General features: G+C 42.3%; 1 pseudogene across 1 annotated transcript; it reads right to left on the bottom strand.

Annotated features, from left to right (window-relative positions):
• Window positions 1–4,813: 4,813 nt before the first annotated feature.
• On the bottom strand, window positions 4,814–6,941 carry LOC308414606 (heat shock protein HSP 90-beta-like; annotated as a pseudogene). The gene has a single exon. The product of its transcript is annotated as a heat shock protein HSP 90-beta-like (transcript).
• Between the last annotated feature and the right edge of the window lie 205 nt (window positions 6,942–7,146).

Here is a 7,146-nt window from a genome sequence, read left to right as displayed (position 1 = left end):
TAAACCTGTTACTGTAGATAGTACAAAATGTCTCTTTGATAAGATCTAGAATCACATGGGAGATGGGCTTCCTGGTGTGCATATAGAGGATTATCATAGTTACCGTAATTCAAGTTGGAAAACCTGTCCATTGTGGGCAGGACTACTCCCTAAACAGAGGTTCTTGGACTGTAAATGGAGAAGGAAAACTGAACAACAGTAGGCATGCACTCATAACTCTCTGTCAGTGATTTGGTTGTGATGTGACAGGCTGCTTCAAGCTCCTGCTACCTTGATTTGACTTCCCTGCCATGATAGGCTGTCACCTGAACTGTGAGGCAGAAGAAATATTTTCTCCCTTAATCTTTTTTTGTCAGAGTGGTATGTCACAGCAATGAGAAAAGAAACCAAATGCCATGTCCAGTGAGGCTGGGACTTGACCTGACTAGGGGCAGGGGCAGCAAGGGAATGAAGAAAGACTAGGCACACAGACATACAGAAAAGCTGGGACCAGGTGGGTCATGTGCACTCTGATGGAGTGTCACCGACTATATAACCCAGAACCTCAGCTTGTTTATTATACACAGTACAGAGGGAGTAAATAGCTAGTCTCCATAAGCAAGCAGCCTCAGGTTTAGTCATCCTAGATGAGGAAGCCACAGTTGCTAACTTTTTGTGCACACTGGTCAATCATTTGTAAACAAACACTCATGCTGATACTCACACTTGCAACATTCATACGGGGACCCGAAGAAGGTTTTGTGATTCTTCTGAGCCTCAAGAGCTCCAGGGAGAAGGCTTGACCACTCGAATGGGTCTGACGTATTGGGTCCTTGACATGTTTCTACAAATGTCAACAACACACATTCACTCAGCATCTCATCTACTCTTTACACAGTCACTCAAAGCCTCTTCATATCCCCCAAACTAAGAGTTGAGAAAGGTATGATTTAGTTGCTTGAAATGTGTTGGCGTTGAACACTAGTGGACTTCATAGTCTGAAAATTTATTTCCATGCATTTAATGCTTAAAACAGTGAAATGGTCTGTTTTAGAAGGTGTTAGTTATAGGATGGACAACTTCTTACTTGAAATTAGTATGGCCCACGAAACTCCTTTAGCCCCAAGGTTCCCCGAGGCTCGGAATACGCCTTCCTTTTCTTGTGCTAGTTAACATTGATTGATGGGATGTAGAACCAGATAGAAACCCTGGGTGTGTTTGAGGGCACTCCAGGAAGGGTTAACTGAGATAGGAAGACTAACATGATTGTGGGTAACATTTATTCCCTACAGTGGGCTCCCAGACTGAGTAAAAAGGAGAAAGTAAGGGAGTAGCAGTCTTCATTTCTTTGCTTCCTGACTGCATATGCAAGGAGAGCAGCTGCTCCACAATCCTGCTGCTGTGTCTTCCAGCCCTGAGGAACTGCACCTTCAAATAGTGAGTCAAAAATTAACCCCTTCTTCACAGCTATGCACACCCATATTTCTTTCTGTCCTTGATTGTCTTCAAGATTCCACCACATGGACACTTATACAAATGTCCTTCTTTGCTTTGTTTGGCTTTTTTGAGGCAGGGTTCTGTGTAGCCCAGGCTGGCCTCTAACTAACTTTATAGCTGAAGGTTACTTTGAACCCTTCTAAGTGCTAGGGTTGCAAGAATCTGGGACCACATATAGTTTATGAGTTGCTGGGGATTTAACCTAGGGCTTCCTGCATACAACACAAGAACTGCAAACTGAGCTGCATCCCCAGCCCTCCTCTTATGTGCTTTAAATTATCTCTAAAGCATTAGTACTACCTAACATAGTATAAATGCTGTGTAAGTCGTTATACAGGATTGTTCAAGGGCCAATGGCAAAGTAAAGCCCGCATTTTCAGTACAGATGCAGTCAAAAAACGTATTTTCAATCTGAGATTAGTTGAGCCTGTGGATAGAAACCTATAGGTACAGAGGGCTGACTATATACATACATGCATTTATGTATGTGTAGGTGTGCATCTGTAAAAACAACACTCACTCCTTGACAGGCAAGAGAATAAACACTGCAAGAAAGTAGAGGATGACTAAATATCCCCACAAAGAGTGTCCTCCTATTTTAGATACATAGTGTTTATTTCCTAAGGACAGCAGAGTGGGGGAAGAGTAGGGTTGAAATTGCAGGTGAGAGAACCAGGGATTATGTGTTAGGTAGGCACTGCTCCAGGCTGGATACAGGGTCATGAACTAAGGAATAGAAATATACCATTAAATATCTCAGGACTCCCATGTTTTAAAAACGAGGAGAGCCATGACGTTTTGGGTTTCTTTTTTTTTCTAGACACAAAGCCCAGTAGGTTAGATTATAATTGTCCACTTAAAACATTTATTTGTTTGTTTGCTTATTTGTTCATTTATTTATTTATATCTGTATGTGTGTGTATGCATGTGTGTGTTCTCACACATAGTTGGAGTTCAGAAGACAATACATGGAGTCAATTGAATTCACTTCTTCCACCATAGGGGTCTTAGGGATTGAAATCAGGTCCATCACACTTAGTATAAGGTACTCTTACCCACTGAGCCATCCCACCAGCCCACAGATACTTTTTACTTTTGTCTTCTGGGAGATATTATAGTTTGTATAGTATATGTCCCTTTGTGGGTTTATAGTCCTCAAGAATACAAAAGTTCTGCTGTACTTTGTAAAGCAAATTCAAGTTTTAGAAATGTCTGGATAATGTAATAACTGTTGCAGTGTTGTCTAAAGAGTGTTTCTATGACAGAATTCAGCTACATCATTGACTGAAGATTGCTATTGTTTTGGACTATTGTTTTGGAGAGCAGAAATATTTTTGACCTTTCACCTAGTGCCACTTACCCCTGAGGCAAGCCTGATAAAGAGATTCACTTTTACCTTGCAGGGCCAGGTGTTGGTTCATTGATCTTTTCCCACAATCTCATACAGGCTGGGAACCTGGCCCCAGAGTCAGAGCCAGGAGTGGATGGTATATAAAAATCAATGTTGAGACATGATCGTTCAGCAAAGTCTTTTCCGTTTTCAACATCAATTGAGAAGTAATTTAATAATGGTTTCAATTAGATCAGAAGACAACAGGCCTTCTCTGCAGAATTACAAATCATATAGATTTTTTTTTCTAGAAACAAAATAGCATTGTCAGAAACTTTAGCCAATTCTCCTTGCTTCTGTGTGATTCTTTTGATGTTAGAATGGTTCTGTATGTTTATCTCCTGTAAAAATACAGCTGCTTCTTCCGGGGTAAAATCTATCTCACTTTGGTGTCTGCCTTCTTGTGGGCACAGATGTCTGGTTTTTAGCTGCTTTTTAGCTGTGTTCCTCTGTGCGTGAAACCTGTTATAAGCCCTCTTATGTTCTGGTGTGCTCTGCCAGTGGGAATGAAACTAGTCTATCCACTGTAGAAATCAGTATGGTGATTCCTTGAGAACCATATACCACATGACCCAGCCATGTCACTGGTAGATATTTACCCAAAGGACTCTATGACAACATATCCCAGAGATACTTGCACACCAATATGTATAGCAGTGCAATTCACAATAATGGAGACAGCCAGCCTAGGTGTCTAAGGGATTAAGAAAATGTAGTCTATATCTCCAATAGAATTAAAAAAAAACAGTTTATGTATATAGGTATTTGCCTGCATGTGTGTCTGTGTATCATTTCCATTTCTTGTGACCATGGAAGCCAGAAGAGGGTGATGGATCCCCTGGTACTGAAGTTACTGGTGGTGGTGAGCTGCCATGTAGGTGCTGGGAATTGAACCTGGGTCCCCTAGAAGAGCATCCAGTGTTCTTAATGGGTGAGCCATCTCTCCAGTCCCCATAATAGAATTATTCTCAGGTACAAAGAAGGATGAAATTACTCTGAAAAAAAATTAGCTGGAAAAAAATGAATGTAGCTGGAAATACCAAGCAAATGAAACCAATCTCAGAATGAGAAATATAGCTTTTGTGTGTCCTACATTTTATATTGATATTTTAAATTTTGTGTGTCTGTGACATGAGAGTAGAAGCAAAATTGTGTAGGGGAACAAAGGGACTAAAGGGTGGGATATGGGGGAATATATATTTGTATGAAACTTGAAAATGAGTATTTTTAAGAGAAAGAACTGCTGTGTTTCATGGCTTTGACTAGGCATGCCCCTTTCTACAGAGACAGCAAGAAGTCCCCTATTTACCACAGTAGTTCTCATCTTTAGCCACACTTGTGAGCCCGATTGCAAGTTCAGGTCCCAAAGGGAGGGAGGGTTAAGGATTCTGATGTGCAGTCAAGATTGAGAATATCGTGTCAATCAGTTTTAGTTTTGGTCTGAATGCTCTGAGACAGCATTAAATATTCAGAGATCTCTCATGATGAGGACTGAGGGACTAGATTGGGTCAGGTTTGGTAGCATTTAACTGGCAGTTACAATATTCCAACCATGGGAGCAGATTTCTCTAAGTGGGTGTAGAATCCTTTTCATGATATTTACAGATTAATACTTCTGTAGATGATATAGTAATTTCTTGCTTCTTAGCCTAAACTAAGTTCTGAAAAACACTAATAGCCTTGTGTTTTTTTTGAAAACTGAATCTTTTTTATTTTGCATACTTTAAATTTCAAAACAAAATTAAACAAACAAATACCCCACCCCCTAGAATACACAAACCCAACCTTGCTATTTTTGTGGCAGGGGAATCTTCCTGCCTTAAGGCACAAGGACAGGATAGAAGAGATTCTTGTAGACGTGAGCAGACCAGATGGGTCAGGGCCAGTCAAGGCTGTTGGGGGAGCCACAGGGATACTAAACAGAGGGAATGGGCTTCCCAAGAGCCTTTAATCCACTTCTTCCATGTAAGAGGCATCCTCATCACCCTCCAGTGGGGGATCTCATCAGGAACAGCAGCCCTGGGCTCTTCTGTGGTGACCTCATCTTCATCAATGCACAGGCCAAACTTAATTGTGCAGTAGATGTGGTTGGAGTAGGTTTGGGGAAACCAGAGGAGAGCAGAGTAGTTTCAAACAGCACTACCACCAGGTCCTTAACAGCTTTGTTGCATTTGTCTGCCTCAGCCTTCTGCCGCAGGGTCTCCACAATGGGGTGGTCAGGGTTGATATCTAGGTGTTTCTTGGCCATCATGTAGCCCATTGTAGAGTTGTCTTGCAGTGCCTGGGCTTTCATGATCCATTCCATGTTGGCTGTTCAGCCATAGGTGCTTGTCACAATGCAGCAGGGTGAAGACACAAGCCTAGTGGAGACTTTCACTTTTTCAACCTTCTTGTCCAAGATCTCCTTCATGAGCTTGCAGAGATTCTCAAACTTTGCCTTGCTCTCTTCCATTTTCTTCTCCTCCTCCTCATCCTCTGGTAGCTCCAGGCCCTACTTAGTCACTAAGACCAGGCTCTTAACATCAAATTACTTGAGCGGCTGCACGCAGTACTCATCAATAGGGTCAGTCATATATACCAACTCAAAGCCTCATTTCCACACACGCTCCACAAAGGCGGAGTTGGCCACTTGCTCTTTGCTCTCACCAGTGATATAGTAGATGGACTTTGGGTCTCCTTCATGTGAGATGCATACAGGGAAGTCATCTCATCTCCACACTGAGAGGTGTGATAGCGAAGGAGCTCAGAGAGGCAGTGATGGTTAGTGGAATCCTTGTGGATTATTCCCAACTGTAAATTCTTGGAGAACACCTCATAACATTTCTTGTAGTTCTCTTTTTCTTTAGTAAACTCCAAAAAGAGCTCAAGGCACTTCTCCACAATACTTTCAGGATCTTGCTCTGCTGGAGCATTTCTCAGGAGATGTTCAGGGGCAGGTCCTCAGAATCAACCACACCATAGATAAAGTTGAGGTACTCAGGTATCAGTTCATCACAGCTGTCCATGATGAACACACGACGGACATACAATTTGATGATGTTTTTCTTCTTGTTCTCAAAAAGATCAAAGGAAGCTCTCAGAGAAATGAAGACCAATGCCTTGAATTCCAATTGACCTTCTACAGAGGAGTGCTTGACTGCCAAGTGGTCTTCCCAATCATTGGTGAAACTCTTGTAGAATTCACCATATTCCTCTTGAGTGATTTCATCTGGATTTCTGGTCCAGATAGGCTTCGTCTTATCCAGCTCTTCCTGGTCAATGTACTTCTCTGTGATCTTCTTTGTTTTCTTCTTCTTATCTTTACCGCTGTCATCCTCCTCATCAGATCCCACATCCTCAATCTTAGGCTTCTCCTCATCTTCCTTAACTTCCTCCTCTTTCTCACCCTTCTCTTCCTCTGCCTCATCATCACTGATCTACTTTTAGTCCTTCTCCAAGTAGAGGGTGATGGGATAGCCTATGAACTGCAAATGTTTTTTCACCACTTCCTTGACCCTTCTCTCCTCTAAGTACTCTGTTTGGTCTTCTTTCAGGTGAAGGATCACTTTGGTACCCCAGCCAATGGGCTCACCATGGTCTGCACGGATGGTGAAGGACCCGCCAACAGAAGACTCTGGGCACACTGCTCATCATCATTGTGTTTTGTGATCACAACCACTTTTTCTGCCTCTAGATAGGCCAAGTAGAATCTGACACCAAATTGCCCAATCATGGAGATATCTGCATCAGTCTGGAGAAGCTCCATGAATGCCTTTGTACCAGACTTAGCAATGGTAGCAATGGTTCCCAAGTTATTTATGAGGTAAGCCTTGGTCAAGCCAATGCTGTGTTCACCAAAGTCAGTGTGTGCTCGTGGGGGTTGGGAATGATGTCAATTTTCAGCTCTTTCCCACTGTCCAATTTGGTAGGGTACATCAGGCTCTTGTACCAAATCTTGTCCAGGGCATCAGAATTCCTGGAGGAAAATCTTGTTTGAGTGAAAAGTATTAATGATGAGGGACATGAGCTGGGTAATTTCTGCCTGAAAGGCAAAGGTCTCCACCTCTTCCTCTTCATGATGCACTTTCTCAGGCATCTTGATGGGAAAACCAAGTAGTAGTACAGCAGGGTGGGCCTGGACCACATCCAACTTGCACAGCAAGTCTAGGATGTGTGAAGGTGACTCTAACCTTGTGTTTTGTCTGTATGACTCTAGAGACTTGGAGGCTCTATTGAATTGGTATATAGATGTGCAGACCACAATCATAAACAGTGGAGTAGTATAAAGAAGGAATGAGACA

The sequence above is a fragment of the Micromys minutus genome (assembly GCF_963924665.1).
Source record: "Micromys minutus genome assembly, chromosome: X".
In the NCBI taxonomy this organism is placed as follows: Eukaryota; Metazoa; Chordata; class Mammalia; order Rodentia; family Muridae; genus Micromys; species Micromys minutus.
Note: the sequence above shows the minus strand (reverse complement) of the source record. Positions and strands in the feature narration are given on the sequence as shown.